Here is a 17,009-nt window from a genome sequence, read left to right on the forward strand (position 1 = left end):
TCTCATGGCAAATAGATGGGGAAACAGTGGAAATAGTGAGAGACTTTATTTTCTTAATCTCCAAAATCACTGCAGATGGTGACTGCAGCCATTAAATTAAAAGATGCTTGCTCCTTGGAAGTAAAGCTGTGACCAGCCTAGACAGCATATTAAAAAGCAGAGATATTACTTTACCAACAAAGGTCCATCTAGTTAAAGCTATGGTTTTTCCAGTAGTCATGTATGGATGTGAGAGTTGGACTATAAAGAAAGCTGAGCGCCGAAGAATTGAAGCTTTTGAACTGTGGTGTTGGAGAAGACTCTTGAGAGTCCCTTGGACAGCCAGTAGATCCAACCAGTCCATCCTAAAGGAAATCAGTCCTGAATATGCATTGGAAGGACTGATGTTGTAGCTGAAACTCCAATACTTTGGCCACCTGATGCAAAGAACTGACTCATTGGAGAAGACCCTGATGCTGGAAAAGATTGAAGGCGGGAGGAGAAGGGGATGACAGAGGATGAGATGGTTGGACGGCATCACTGACTTAATGGACATGAGTTTGAGTAAACTCTGGGAGTTGGTGATGGACAGGGAAACCTGGCATGCTGCAGTCCATGGGGTTGCAAAGAACAGAACTTACTGAGGTGGGAAAGACCATTAGAAATGTTTTATTGCTCTTGTTATTATTATTTTAGTGGAATTGTTGCATTTGAATTGCATTTTGTATACATTAAGTCTGAGATGTGTATATATATATGTGTGTGTGTGTGTCTGTGTGTTGCTGTTCAGTCACCCAGTTGTGTCTAACTCTCTGCAACCCCACGGACTGCAGCACACCAGGCCTCTCTGTCACTTACCATCTCCTGAAGTTTGCCCAAGTTCATGTCCATTGCATCGTTAATGCCATCCAGCCATCTCATCCTCTGATGCCCTCTTCTCCTTCTGTCCTCAATCTTTCCCAGCATCAGGGACTTTTCCAGTGAGTCAACTGATTGCATCAGATGACAAAAATACTGGAGTTTGTTTCAGCATCTGTCAGTCCTTCCAAGGAGTATTCAGGGTTGATTTCCCTTAAGATGGACTGCTTTGATCTCCTTGCTGTCCAAGGGACCCTCAGGAGTCTTCTCCAGCACCACAGTTCAAAGGTATCAATTCTTCCATGCTCCACCTCCTTTATGGTCCAGCTCTCACTACCATACTTGACTGCTGGGAAGACCATAGCTTTGACTATACGGACCTTTGTCAGCAGAGTAATGTCTCTGCTTTTCTTACACTGTCTAGGTTTGTCATAGCTTTCCTGCCAAGAAGCAAGCACCATCTGATCATGGTTGCAGTCACCATCTGCAGTGATTTTAGAGCCCAAGAAGAGGAAATCTGCCACTACCTCCACCTTTGCCCCTTCTATTTGCCATGAAGCATTAGGGCCGGATGTCATGACCTTAGTTTTTTTAATATTTAGTTTTAATCCAGCTCTTTCACTCTCCCTTCACCCTTATCAAGGGGCTCTTTAGTTCCTCTTCAGTTTCTGCCATTAGAGTGGTGTCATCCACATATCTCAGGTTTTGATGTTTCTCCCACCTATGCTGATTCCAGGTTGTAACTCATCCAGCCCATCATTTCTCATGATGTGTTCAGAATATAGATTAAATAAACAGGGTGACAGCAGACAGCCCTGTCATACTTCTTTTTCAATCTTGAACCAGTCAGTTGTTCCATACAGGATTCTAACTGTTGCTTTTTGATCCACATACAAGTTTCTCAAGAGACAGTTAAGATGGTCTGGTATTCCCATCTCTTTAAGAGCTTTCCACAGTTTATTATGATCCACACAGTCAAAGGCTTTAGCATAGTCAATGAAATAGAGGTCATTGTTTTTCTGGAATTCCTTAGCTTTCTCTATGATCCAGCGAATGTTGGCAATTTGATCTCTGGTTCTCCTTCTTTTTCTAAACCCAACTTGGACATCTGGAAGTTCTTGATTCACATAATCCTGAAGCCTAGCAAGCAAGAATTTAATCATGACCTTACTAGCATGAGAGAAGCGTGTAATTGTCTGATGGTTAGCACATTCTTTAGTACTACCCTTCTTGGGAATTGGGATGAGGATTGACCTTTTCAGTCCTGTGACCAATGCTGGGTCTTCCAGATTTTCTGACATATTGAATGCAACACCTTGATTGAATCATCCTTGATGGCTTTGAATAGCTCTACTGGAATTCCATCACATTGACTAGCTTTATTTACAGCAGTGCTTCCTAAGGCCCATTCCACTTTGCACTCCAGAATGTCTGGCTCTGGGTGGCTGACCACACCATCATAGTAATCCAGTTTATTTGGATTTTTTGTACAGTTCTTCCATGTGTTCTTTCCACCTCTTTTTGATCTCTTCAGTATCTACTAGGTCTCTACCATTTATGTCCTTTATTGTGCCCATCTTTGGGCAAAATGTTCCCTTGATATCTCCAATTTTTCTGAAGAGATCTCTAGTCTTTCCCCTTCTGTTGTTTTCTTCTAGTTTTACACACTGTTCATTGAAGAAGACCTTCTTGTCTCTCTGTGTTGTTCTTTGGAAATCTGCATTATTTAAATATACCTTTCCCTTGTCTCCCTTGCCTCCTCAAATAATGACTTTGCCTGCTTGCTTTTTTTTTTTCTTTAGGATGATTTTGTGCACTGCCTCCTGTACAACATTATGGTCCTCCATCTATAGTTCATCAGGCACACTGTTTACAAGTGCTAATCCCTTGAATCTATTCATTATCTCCAGTGCATATTCATAGGGTATTTGATTTAAGTCATACCTGCCTGGCCTAGTGGTTTTCCCCACTTTCTTTAGTTTAAGCCTGAATTTTGCTTGAGAAGCTTATGATCTGAGCCAGTCAGTTCATATATATATATGTGTGTGTATATATATACACACTTAGATAGATAGTGGTATGTAACTACATATACAAAGGATAGGCAGGACTAATCTAGATTCAGTCAAGGTCTGCATGTAGATTTTTTAAAACTTTTTTATTGTGAATTAAAATGTACACAGAAGTAAACTAGAACACTGAATCCCCACATGCCTTCCACCCAACTTCAAAAACCATCAACTCATGACCAATCTTGTTTCAACTGCATCCAACTATTTACTGCTCCCCTCCTTCTACTGCTACTACTAACACTTCTGGATTATTTTGAAGCAAATCCCAAGTGGAATATAATTTCCATCATGAATTATTCAGTATGGATTTCTAAAATTGAGGGCTCTTTTTTGAAATATAATCACAATATCATTATTACAACTAAAATAACAAGAATTTCTTTATATTTTCATATATTCAATCAGTGTTCCAATTTCTTTGACCATCCATAAATTATTTGCTACAGATTGTTAAAGATCTGAATAGGGTTTATACATGATAATTTGCTGATTCTTCTTTTATGTTTGTTTTTATTTTATCTCCTTTTTTCACTTGCAGTTTATTTGTTGAACTGAAGTTATATTCTTGTAGAGATTCTTACAATCTGTATTTTCTGGATTGCATCCCCATTATTTTTCCCCGTTGTCATTTCCCCTGTTATTTTCTCTTGTTCCCTTATGTCTTATAAATTAGTAATTAGATCTATAGTTTTTTACTTGACACAGATTTGATTGTTTTTTGTTCAAGAATATATCATAGATGATGGTATGTGCTTTCATCGTGAGGCACATAATATCTGATTGCCTGCTTCATTTGATGTTAGCAGCCACTGATGATCATTGCCAGATCCATTATTTCATTTAATGTTGTAAAAAGCCTCTTCAGTCTTGTTTCTGGATAATTTGGACACATTTCCTACCTTATACTTGGAAGCAACCAATTCTCTCAGGAACTGAAGTTCCTTTTAGTTGAAAATGGTATTTCGGGAACATAGTCTGGGTGCTTGTTATTGGCTTGCTCATTTTGGTTACAGATAGGAGACATATCAGGGCTTCCCTGGTGGCTCAGATGAAAAAGAATTTGCCTGCAGTGCAGAAGACGTGGGTTGGATCCCTAGGTTAGGAAGATCCCCTGGAGAAGGGAATGGCAATCCACTCTAGTATTCTTGCCTGGAAAGCTCCATGGACAGAGGAGCCTGGCCAGCAAAGAATAGGACACAACTAAGTGACTAATACACACACACACACACACACACACACACAGGAGACATATCATACGTTCATATTGATATTTTCTTTTAAATTCAGAATTACTGGGCTTTTAACTTAACTGCTTCAGTCAAGCAGAGTGAAGGTTTCAGAAAAGAGAGCCCCAAACCTGAATCCTCTGAAGATGGATATTTAGGGATAGGAAACCGAACTCCTGTGAAAGTGGATGTTTAGGGATAGGAAAGAGGGAAAAGACCAGACAAGGCTAGTAGAGAGGAAACCTGAAAGCAAGTATAAGAAAATATTATAAGAAGGAGAAGACAGGTGCATTGGATTTTCCCAAGAAGTTAAATGTTACAATGTGAAAATGTGAGAATTTATATTTGGGAAAGAGGAAGCAATTCTTGTCATGGAATGATAGGGTTAGAATCCAGTCAGAGCAGGTAGGTAGGTACCCAGGAGATGAGAAAATGTAGACTGTATGAATAGAGATACATACTGATTCTGAAAACAGGAATAAAGTGGTCATTTATATCTGTTTTGCCTCAATAAGTTATTGCTTAATTGATAAAATCTAGATCTCAGTCGGGGCTAGTTTCTTCATGAAGAAATCTGAGAGACTAAGGCATCCATGCTTACAAAATGCAAATTTTAAGGGAATAGATAGATTTCCACACAGTCTCCTTTTATGTTCTGGAATCCTTAGTGTACTAAGTGATTCAGCATATGAAAATATATTTACACACAATTCTTTTGACAAGTCTGTCATGTCCAAGAGAATTTCCATCTTCACTGAGCAGCAGGTCTATAGAAATCATAAATTGCTGATGTCTTATCACTGGTCACATCACTCACATCTCATTTATTTACATTAGCCCTGGATTCCTCTTTCAGTTTAGCATTTCATTTTTCAGACTGTAAGATTCAGAAGGTAAAGAAAAAAAACCAGACTTTGTCATTTCCATGTGTTGTAGCAAATTCACCTAAAGTGATTACCTAAACTATATATTCTCAGCTTCACTGGCTTGGCCAGATGGTGTGTTTCTTTTCTCTATAGCCCGATAGTTTATTTTAGCAAACACTCGAGACTGCTCTAACATCCCATAAATGAAGTGGATGAAGGCCAGGTTCTTCCTAGGTTAATGATTTTGAGATCACTATTTTTGAAACCTAAGCACTGTTTCAGCAAAGCAAAAAAAAAAAAAAAAAAAAAAAATCAGCAGATGGGAGAGAGGGTCACTATCAGTGATTATGATGGAAATAAAACAATTTACAAAAAAAAAAGGACAGACCACATGGCTAAGTTTAGTTCTTCCCCATAGTTCAGTGGTAATAGATACAAAAGCACATCAGGCCTGCCTGTTGCTTCAGAGAGTCTTTAGTAAAGACAAATGGTAAAATGACATGATTATTTTCACGCTTTTCAATTTGGCAGTGTTTCACTTCTTTCACTTCAGTTCAGTTCAGTTCAATCACTCAGTCGTGTCCGACTCTTTGTGACCCCATGGACTGCAGCTCACCAGGCCTCCTGAGATTACTCAAACTCATGTCATTTGAGTCAGTGATGCCATCCAACCATCTCATCCTCTGTCATCCCCTTCTCCTCCTGCCTTCAATCTTTTTCAGCATCAGGGTCTTTTCCAATGAGTCAGTTCTTTGCATCAGGTGGCCAAAGTATTGGGTTTTCATCTTCAGCAACAGTCCTTCCAATGAATATTCAGGACTGATTTCCTTTAAGATGCACTGGTTTGGTCTCTTTGCAGTCCAAGGGACTCTCAAGAGTCTTTTCTAATACCACAGTTCAAAAGCTTCAATTCTTCGGTGCTCAGCTTTCTTTATAGTCCAACTCTCACATCTATACATGACCACTGGAAAAACCAAAGCATTGACTAGATGGACCTTTGTTGGTAAAGTAATGTCTCTGCTTTTTAATATGCTGTCTAGGTTGGTCATAGCTTTACTTCCAAGAAGCAAGTGTCTTTTAATTTCATGGCTGCAGTCACTATCTGCAGTGATTTTGGAGACAAAGAAAATAGTCTCTCACTGTTTCCATTGTTTCCCCATCTATTTTTCATGAAGTGATGGGACCAGATGCCATGATCTTAGTTTTCTGAATGTTGAATTTAAGCCAGCTTTTTCACTCTCCTCTTTCACTTTCATCAAGAGGATCTTTAGTTCTTCACTTTTTGCCATAAGGGTGGTGTCACCAGCATATCTGAGGTTATTGATATTTCTCCCGGCAATCTTGATTCCAGCCTGTGCTTCATCCAGCTCAGCGTTTCTCATAATGTACTCTGCATATAAGTTAAATAAACAGGGTGACAATACACAGCATTGACATACTCCTATCTCAATTTGGAACCAGTCTGTTGTTCCATACCCAGTTCTGACTGTTGCTTTTGACCTGCTACAGGTTTCTCAGAAGGCAGGTCAGGTGGTCTAGTATTCCTGTCTCTTTAAGAATTTTTCACAGTTTGTTGTGATCCACACAGTCAAAGGCTTTGGCACAGTCAATAAAGCAGAAATAGATGTTTTTCTGGAATTCTCTTGCTTTTTTGATGATCCAGCAGATGTTTGCAATTTGACCTCTGATTCCTCTGCCTTTTCTAAATCCAGCTTGAACATCTGGAAGTTCACAGTTCATGTACTGTTGAAGCCTGGCTTAGAGAATTTTGAGCATTACTTTGCTAGTGTGTGAGATGAGTGCAATTATGCAGTAGTTTGAGCATTCTTTGGCATTGCCTTTCTTTTGGATTGGAATGAAAACTGATCTTTTCCAGTCCTGTGGCCACTGCTGTGTTTTCCAAATTTGATGACATATTGAGTACAGCACTTTCACGCCATCATCTTTTAGGATTCGAAATAGCTCAATTGGAATTCCATCACCTCTATTAACTTTGTAGTTCCATCACCTGTACTAGCTTTGTTTGTAGTGACCCTTCCTAAAGCCCACTTGACTTCACATTCCAGGATGTCTGGCTCTAGGTGGGTGATCACACCATCATGGTTATTTGGGTCATGAAGATCTTTTTTTGTATAGTTCTGTGTATTCTTTCCATCTCTTCTTAATATCTTCTGCTTCTGTTAGGTCCATACCATTCCTGCCCTTTATTGTTTCCATCTTTGCATGAAATGTTCCCTTGGCATCTCTAATTTTCTTGAAGAGATCTCTAGTCTTTCCCATTCTATTGTTTTCCTCTATTTCTTTGCATTGATCACTGAGGAAGGCTTTCTTATCTCTCCTTGCTAATCTTTGCTCTGCATTCAAATGGGTATATCTTTCCTTTTCTCCTTTGCTTTTCACTTCTCTTCTCTTCACAGCTATTTGGAAGGCCTCCTCAGACAACCATTTTGCCTTTTTGCATTTCATTTTCTTGGGGATGGTCTTGGTCACTGCGTCCTGTACAATGTCATGAACCTCCGTCCATAGTTCTTCAGGTGCTCTGTCTATCAGATCTAATCCTTTGAATCTATCAGTTCTACTGTATAATCACAAAGGATTTGATTTAGGTCATAACTGAATGGTCTAGTTCTTACTAAGTGTTATTTTTCTAGGATTAGAAGGCCTGCCTTTGAAATGAAGAGGGTCATATTATTGACTAAGTTTCATTTTATAGCATATGGTCACAAATAATTTTAATTTTTTTTTGAGATTTGCAATTGTGTGAAGCATAGGAAGGCTTGATTTAAGTGGACCCAGTGTGACTACGCAAATTCAGCAAAGTATTTCTTGGTAGAGAAAATTCTTTTTAATAGCTATGATTTAAAACAGCTTATCTAAAAACAGTACCCACAGAGACATAGGTGTTTTTTTACAAAGACATTCTGGAAAGGTAATGAGGGTGTGTTTTAAAGAAAGTAAAATATGAAGGATTAATAGAATACTCTGAACTGCTTTTCTTTTCATTGCACAGGTGTGGGAACAATAAGGACCCACTCTAGCTTCAGGTTTGCTGTCTCTTTCATCTTGATTATTGCTATCACCAGAGAGCTTTATCTTTCCAGAATCATGTACAACAAAAATCAAATTAAAAGACCTGAGGCAGAAGAGAGGTGAAGGACAGGTACATGAAATGGAGTTGAGTATGGTTAAGGATAGCTAATAGGTATAATTTCATGAAGGAAAAACACTCTTTCCTTTCAGCCTTATGTTTGTTTTTGAACTTAATATTCCAACACCTAAATTATTTTTGATGATTCTCAGAGCATGGTCTGAGAGAAATATTGTACTGGAGAGACCAAGAATATAGATTAAATGTCATGAAGAGTGGCCTCAAAAATTGCACCACATAATTGTAAAGGCCTTTCTTATTGGCTAAAATCTTGAGGCAAGTATCGACTGGAAGTTAAGCTGATTGTCACAAATTTCGGACCTCAAAGATGACTGTCAGTGTCAGCTTCACGTCTCCTTTAGGGTAGGTAGGGTCAGTATAGGAGGAGTAGACCATTCCTTGGATACAAAGCAATATTTCTTTATTGATGAGTTTTTTTTATTATTATTTTACATATGTCACAGCTGTACAGCATTATAATTCAACATCTGTATACACTACAGAGTGATCACCAGCAATTATCCATGGTTGTAGTTAGCCCCTTTCACGCACTTCACCCAACCACCCACCCGAAGCTGCCCCCTGCTCTGTTAACCACTAATCGGTTTTCTGTATCTTCATCTTTGTTTTTGTTTTATTTTGTTTGTGGTTGTTGTTTCCAGATTCCATATGAATGAAACCATACGGTTTTTGTCTTTCTCCAACTGACATTTCACTTAACACAATAAATCCATCCGTGCTGTCAAAAAATGGCAGGATTTCATTGTTTTTCTAAGTCTGATTATTATTTTATTTCCTAAGTCTGATTATTATTTATTATTATTTTATATATGCATACATATATATATGTATACACACCATATATGTATAGTATTTCACTGTATATATGAATCTTCTTCCATTCATCCCCAAATTTCTATATATTGATTTTGTATCCTGTGACTTTACCAAATTTACTTATTATTTCTAAGAGCTTTTTTTGTGAAATCTTTTAAGAGTTTCTATATGCTTTATATATGTTTCTATATTGACAGTTTTACTTCTTACTTTCCAACATGAATGCCTTTTATATCTTTTCCTTACCTAATTGCTATGGCTAGGACTTCCATTCGGAGAAGGCAATGGCACCCCACTCCAGTACTCTTGCCTGGAAAATCCCATGGATGGAGGAGCCTGGTGGGCTGCGGTCCATGGGGTCGCTAAGTTGGACACAACTGAGCGACTTCACTTTCACTTTTCACTTTCATGCATTGGAGAAGGAAATGGCAACCCACTCCACTGTTCTTGCCTGGAGAATCCCAGGGACGGGGGAACCTGGTGGGCTGCCGTCTATGGGATCACACAGAGTCGGACACAACTGAAGTGACTTAGCAGCAGCAGCAGCAGCAGGACTTCCATTACTATTAATATGTTTAATAACCATGGCAAGAACGGACACCGCTGTAGTTTTTCAGATATTACAAGAAACGTTTTCAGCTGTTCACCTTGAGTATGATGTTAGAGATTGCTTTGTCATATATGGCTCTCATTATGTTGACGTATGTTCCCTCCATATACATGTTGTTGAGTTTTTATCACAGATGGATGTTGAATTTTGTCAAGTAACTTTTTTTGCGTCTGTTGAGATTATCATCTAATTTTTATCCTTCACTTTGTTAATGTGATATAAAACTGAATGGTTTGCAGAGGTTGAATCATTCTTGCATCCCCGGAATAAATCCCACTTGATATTGGTGTGTAACCTTTTAAGTAGTTTGGATTTGAATTGCTAATATTTTGTTGAGGATTTTTGTCTATGTCCACCAAGGTATTGACCTGTAATTTTCTTATTTTTGGTGTCTTTTGTCTCATTTTGCTATCAGGGTAAGGCTGACTTTATAAAATATCTTTGGAAGTTATCCTTCTCTTTAATTTTTTGAAAGAGTTTGAGAAGGATAGGTATTAAATTTTCTTTAAATGGTTTTAAATGTCAGGGGCTTTTGTTTGTTGGAAGTTTATTATTTACTACTTCAATCACCTTATTAGTAATTGATCTATTTAGATTTTCTATTTCTTAATGATTCAGTCTTAGAAGATTTATGCTTTTAGGGATTTATGCAGTTTTTCTAGATTGTCCCATTTGTAAGTGTATAATTGTTCATAGTAGTCTCTTTTGGTCCTTTGTATTTCTGTGGATTTAGTTATAACATATCCTCTTTCATTTCTGATTTTACGTATTTGAGCTCTATTTTTTTTTTCTTGGTTAGTCTAGCTAATGGCCCTTAGTTTTACTGATCTTCTCTATTGTTTTATTTTTGTTCCTTACTTCATTTCTTTCCTTCTACCAATTTTGAGCTTTTGATTTCTTTAATAGTAAAATTGGAATTCTGGGTTTCTGCTTTCTTTCCCAGATTTGAGAGGTGTTCAGCCACTATTTCTTCAAATACTTTCTATGGCCCCTTTTCTTTCTTTTCCTTCTGGGACCCCTATAATGCTAATGTTATTCTGCTTGATATTGTCCTAAAAGTCTCTTAAGTTATCTTCACTTTTTTAAATTCATTTTTTCATTTTTCAGCTCTGTTTGTGTGGGTTCTGTTGCTTTGCCTTTCAGCTCACTGATTCTCTCTTTACCTCATTCAATCTACTATTGAACCTCCCTAGTATATTTTTCAGTTAGTTATATCTGCTTGATATTTTCTTATATTTTTTATCTCTTTGTTGAAGTTCATACTGTGTTTATCTATTTTTCCAGAGTTCAGTGAGCATCTTTATAACCTTTACTTTGAACTCTTTATCAGGTATACTGCTTATTTCTGTTTTGTTTAATTCTTTTTATGCAGTTTTATTTTTTTCTTTTGCTTGAAACAAGTTTCCCCGCGTCTCATTTTGCCTCCTTCTCTGGACTTGTTTCTACATATTGGGTAAATCGGCTATGTATCTCGGTCTTCACGAAATGACTGTGTGTAGGAGATGCCCTGTGGGGCTCAGAAGCATAGTCTTGCCTTATGTGAGCTGTGTGTGTCTCTTGAGGCCAGGCCGTGATGCTGCCAGACCCTGGCGGGCAGAGTTGTGATTCAGCTGGCTAGGAGGCCCGGCTGAGGTGCAACAGTGGGTAGTGCTCTTGGTGAGACACAACACGGGTCTCACAGATTAGACTGTGACTTCCAGAATGGCACCCGCCAGTGCTGGCATTAGCAAAGCACTATGAAACCACAAAGAGGATGCCTGCCAGAATCTCAGTCCTCAGGGATCATCTCAACGGCGTCCTGCCTCTCCAGCGGACACTTCAAGATCAGTAAGTGGATCCCCTTCACCAAGATCCCTGTGCTTTTCAACCTGGTGTTTTATTGCTGGCTTTTGGGTCAAGTGAGTCTGTGCAAGAGCCCTTTAGGAGGGGATTCTTCATTCCCTATAATTCCATAGTTTTCCTTAACACAAAACTTATGGTTTTCTACAGCCAGGTGACTTGTTTCTCCTGTGCAGGATCTAAATGTTGGAGTACTTTATACGAAACTCATATCCCTTACTCCTCAGGGAAAATAATCATACCTTTGTAATCTTTCCTGGCCGTGGATTACTATGACTGAGATGTGATTTCCTTCTTGGTGTGACTATATCCTTGTCTCTGCTACTTGTCTTAATACTGTCCTTTTGCCATTTGTTGTGGAGTGTCTGTTCATCCAACTTTCAGAGAGAATTATTCCATATTTAGTTGTAGAATAGATTTGTTATGTCCATGAGAGAAGATGACTTCAGGATCTTTCTTTGCCACCATTCAACCTCTCCTCTCAATTCTCCCACTGATAAATTTTCAACTACCTATATAAGCTTCACATTAAAACAGAATGATTTGGTGCAAAAGATGTCACAAAATTAAAAATGCTTAAGTTGTATGGATTGGGCTGTAGCTCTGAGTAGTGCAACATTTTTTTTTAAAGAAATGATCTTAAACACTTGAGAAATACGCCTTCTTCCTGATTTCCATTCATTTATTTAAATATTTAAACCCAAATATTTATGCTTCATATCCTGACACAGTCAAAATTGCCTGTGCTGATGAAACTAAGTAACGGGTCTGAGAAGAACAAGGGAATAATACTTCACACATTATCTTATTTTGAAATCATGTATCTCATATAAAAATTGTAGGAAGAGAACTCCCTATGTCCTTTATCTCTCAGATCATGCATATCTCAAACCCTAACTATCCACCACATAAAAATAAAAAACTTCTAAATTCATGACGAAGAGCTGAAAGCATAAAGAATCTGTGGGCAATAGCCAATATTTTGAGTGTCTTCCCATCTGTCTCAATGTAACTCCAGTATATTCTAACACATCATCTTTCAGCCCACTTCTAATTGTCTCAAGGAAAATAATTTCAAAGCCTCCTTTAAGCATATAAGTCAATCAATTTTTTATGCATCTTCATAACAACAAAGCATTGCCAAGTTTTCCATTTGAATCAATTCCCATCATTTGAAAAAGTAATTGTAGTGAAAAGTTCTGCCTTTGCTCTCTGAAATGCCTTTAGGAATGCTTTTATTTTCCATCTGCAAAGATGTCCTCCATGTTTCCTATAGAGTCACTTTCTAATCACGTTCCCTCGCATTCAGGAAATCCCATCTGTTTACGTTAGCAATGAACAGGCCAGGCAGAAAATGGAGAAAAAAAATCGGAGGTGGGAATTAGAGTCTTGAAAACGTGTGAGAAATGCTCAGAAAAAAACACACATACATACACATATTTTAGCAGTTTCCTGGAAACAATGGAAATCCCTCCTCTTCTTAAAAAACCTCCCTTCCTCCCTCTGCTCTCCAATTCCCATCCAAAAACCAGTGTTTTAATAGCAGTAATGTTCCCAGAATGAAACAAAGTGTGTTTCAGAGGCAGCATGGGAGACTGAGAGCTGAGAACATATGTGCAATATGATGTAGTACTAAAATATAGGCCTTTTTAATTAGACCCTAAAACTGCTTTTTTAACACTATTTTTTGAAGTTAAAGAATTGTATGGCTTTCTGTCATATAGATTCATGCTACCACCAAGCTTTCTTTTTAATTAATACACAAATATAGGATACATAATAGGTTGCCCAGAGATGGCACATTTATCCTCCCTAATGAGAATACCGTGTAAGGATGCTCACTTCTTGCCTAAGGCTATGCTGTTTTCAGTTCTTCATCCTTTAATTTCTGAATTAAATAGTTTACATTGGCTTTGTGATTAGGAAAAGGAGAAACACATTTTAGAAGGCTAAAAATCCACTTGGATATGGCATAGTTACAATTTCCTGTTAACACTAAGCCTTTAAAAATTTCTGGATGCATGACTTCTATCTTGCTAGCATTCACCCTCAACCCCAATTCCCAGAATAAAAATCTTTGGTTGAAAAGAATTAAATGGTAAAAATTCAAGCCACTCTAACTGGCTAATGAGAAATACTGACCAGAGGCCTGAAAAGAAGTTGGGAGAAAGAGAACAATGATGGCAAACAAATGTCTGGACAGGGCAAACACTGGCTCATCAGGCCTTGAGCAATAACTAAGAGATGGGGCTTTTATTGAAGCTTCTCAGTTGGGTATTTTGCTAGATATAACAATGAACAAAAATAAACCATGCCATCAGACGCTGGACCATCAAGTGAATGAGATGAGACTGATGTAAATAACTGAAATACAAAGTAGGTCAAGGTTAGCCATGAGAGCATCAAACTGTTAATGATAGGCAAAGCTTCTTAGAAGTGGTGGGAAATCCAGCTAGTGAAAAGGCTTAGCAAGACATGTGTTTCAAAATTGGTCTCCTAACATTAAAGAGAGCATTTTAATTTATGATTGAGGTTGTTATTGTTTAGTATCTTTTCCCCTGTCCCCTGTTTGTGTGTCTGATGCAATATAGACCAGAGGATGAAGAAAGAGATCAGTGAGATGCAGCGAAAGGCGAAACTCAGGGATCCAGTGAAGTCAATGGAAACTGATAGTTGAAAATAGAAGCTTAGGGCAGAAATCTAGTAGTCTGCAAAGAAAGAAGAAAACGAACATCTCACTTTCTAATATTCCTCACTTTATGACACTCAGTGTAGGGGTATCCTAGAGTCCTTTCATTCTGCACACACAGAGAAATTTCAATTGGGACCAAATATAGCAAACAAAATACCTGTTTGTTATTGATGTATAACAATATTAAGCTGTCCTATTTCTAGATGGAAATGTGTATGACATAAATTACTTAATGGCATGAGTTTATAAATTCTAATGATAAGGGGGTTCATATGAATAATTTGCATGAATTTGTATTAATATATAATCTTGTTTTGTTTTATAAATAGTAATAGCATATGTGGGTTATATAGAGGAAAGTCCATTCTTATAAAAAGATTGTATCTAAATTGATTGTACAATATCTAGTTAATATCTACCAATACCCTGTACAGATAAGAACACTCTATTAGAAGGTTAAAAAAAAAAAAATCTATGTTCCAGTCCTGATTCTGTTCATTAGAGACACCATGTTTTTAGAGAAAGTTCCAAAACTTTTATCTGAAAAATTAAGCATAATGTCCATAACTCCTTTTTGTAGCAACTTTTGAAGACTGATGGAGATATTTTATGTCGAGGTGCCTTAAACATTTACACATTAATATTCAATTAAATAGAATCTTATGAATAGAAGCTTTGAAATGTTAAATTAATAACAATCTGAAATAAGCCTTTTACAACCCAGCAGTCTAGTCCTTTTATAAAGTGAAAGACCTGATGTTTAAGAATTTCAAGGTAACAGAGTTTTCACATACCTTTGTTTCTTGTTGGAGTTAGTTCATTGGCATATCTAGTGCAGACAAAACAACTGGGGTTTTCAACATAGTCATCTATATTGAAGCCATACAAGTTAAACATGATCCTTTTGAAAGTTTCTTTGGAATTGAATTATTTCAAACAGATATATGGGCCAAATATCATTGGATGTAGTTGATCACTTGATTTATAAATAATTCAAATATCACTGCTAATTGTCTTGCATCATAAACATAAATCTAGACACTTTCATCTCTACCTCATCTGCCTGTTTTCTAATCAGCACTGTTGTTTTACTTTGGAGTTGAATTTCTGGAGGTCCTTTCTAGATGCTGGACAATGGAACATTTGCTTATTTTGAAGTAATTTAACATGTTTACATGAGAAAATCTCAGATAATGAGGTAAATTTTAGTTAAATTTTCTTTAACTAAAAAAGCAATTAAATTGCTCTTAAAAGTACCTATAAAAATCCATTTTGATGCTATTTCATTAAAATTTATTATATATTGTGTTATTCAAGGATTATATACCTTGTAGCATCTTGTTTGTAAACAGGTAGAATTAAAAATATATAGTTCTGTTTCAGTAGTATGTGGGTTCAGGTTATTCTCAGGAAATCTTTTTTTACTTTTTCAAACATTTGTTTAGGTAGCTTTCCAGAAAAAGCTTTCCAGTGGGGAGGATGGAAGGGAAATAATTGGAAAGTTATCTCACAATATCAAATCTAGGGAAAGCAGTTAGGTTTCAGAGAAGCCAAAGCAAGAACAGGAGAGTCTGCAGAAGCCAAGGATTCTCTCTAGATCTCATTTTGGACTCGCACAAGTTTTTAGTTTTACCTCTCTCTTCACTTCTTCTCCTTCTCTAAATAAATTGCTTTATTGATATATAAAGGTCATGAGTGTACAGCAGAAGAAGTTTTCACAAGATGAATTTATCAATGAGATCATCACCCAGATTGATAACTAGAACAGTATCCATAGCCAAAACACCTCTTTTGCCTCTCCTACTCATTAACTCTCTCCTGCCGAAAGCTGAATTCTTACTATCATAAATTAGTTCTACCTGTTCTTTAACTTCATATAACTGGAACTATACAATATGGCTTCCCTGCTGGTTCACACAGTAAAGAATCTGCCTGCAATGTGGGAGACCCAGTTTCAACTCCTGGGTCTGGAAGATACTCTGCAGCAGGGAATGGCAACTCACTCCAGTATGCTTGCCTGGAGAATTCTATGGACAGAGAAGCCTGGCAGGCTATAGTCCATGGAGTTGCAAAGAGTCAGATACTACTGAGTGACTAACACTTTCACCTTTATTTTCATATAATACATAGTCTTTTATGCCTGTCCTCTGTCACCCATTGTAATTTTTATAGGAGTCATCCATAATGATTCATTTGTAGTTTCATTTGTTTTCATTGCTATGTAGAATTCTTTTGTGAAGTATGTCACAATTTATTCACTCTATTTTAATGAATAAGTGGTTGGAAGTGTGATTTCTTTTTCATTTTTGGCTATTTTTAAAAAGTGCTTCTAGGCAACAAAATAAAAAGTAAATAAATGTGACTACATCAAAATGAAAAAAAAACTTCTGCACAGCAAAGGATACCATCAACAAAACAAAAAGGCAACCTACAGAATAGAAGATATGTGTAAACGATATGTCTGATAAGGAGTTAATAATCAAAATATACAAAGTCATACAACTCAGTATCAAAATAACAAAGAGCCTGCTTAAAAAATAGGCTGAGACATTACAGGCACATGACAAGTGCTCAATAAATATTTGTCCCATGACTGAAAAGATTGCAAGAGTTTAATGACACTAAATCCAATAGTTAATCATTTCTACCTAACTATCTAAATTATTATTAGGAAATTAGATATTTCAATATTGGACAATCTTTGTCTAACTCAATGTCAAATTGGTCAAATTGCTTTTTTTTTTTTATTAGTTGGAGGCTAATTACTTCACAACATTTCAGTGGGTTTTGTCATACATTGATATGAATCAGCCATAGATTTACATGTATTCCCCATCCCGATCCCCCCTCCCACCTCCCTCTCCACCCGATTCCTCTGGGTC

Source organism: Cervus elaphus, chromosome 9, assembly GCF_910594005.1.
Source record: "Cervus elaphus chromosome 9, mCerEla1.1, whole genome shotgun sequence".
Lineage (NCBI taxonomy): Eukaryota > Metazoa > Chordata > Mammalia > Artiodactyla > Cervidae > Cervus > Cervus elaphus.